General features: G+C 49.2%; 1 protein-coding gene across 1 annotated transcript in view; it reads left to right on the plus strand.

Annotated features, from left to right (window-relative positions):
• Nucleotides 1–303, plus strand: part of CFAP74 (cilia and flagella associated protein 74) — a 111,914-nt gene that overhangs the window by 67,195 nt on the left and 44,416 nt on the right. The gene's annotated exons all lie outside the window — the stretch shown is intronic.

Genomic DNA, 303 nt, shown 5'->3' on the forward strand with positions numbered 1-303 from the left:
CTCTCTCTCTCTCTCTCTCTCTCTCTCTCTCTCTCCCCCCCCCCTACTCTCTCTATCTGTCTGTCTCTCTTTTCTCTCTCGGCTTTTCCTAAATTCCAGTCTTTTCCTTAGAGTGCTCTGTAATGATGCCTACTAGCCACAGCAGAGGAGATGCCTTGTTTTTCTATGGTGGCTCCCCATGTAGGATGAGGACAAACAATGCCCATCAGTTTTCTTCTCCCTGATGGCCCCTCAGCTCCTCCTTTTCCTTCTCCTTTCTCTCTCTCTGTCTCTCTCTCTCTCTGTCTCTCTCTCTCTCTGTCT

The sequence above is a fragment of the Petaurus breviceps genome, unplaced genomic scaffold (genome assembly GCF_028583685.1).
Source record: "Petaurus breviceps papuanus isolate PSGF00001 unplaced genomic scaffold, PetGlider_PUasm1.0 91041, whole genome shotgun sequence".
In the NCBI taxonomy this organism is placed as follows: Eukaryota; Metazoa; Chordata; class Mammalia; order Diprotodontia; family Petauridae; genus Petaurus; species Petaurus breviceps.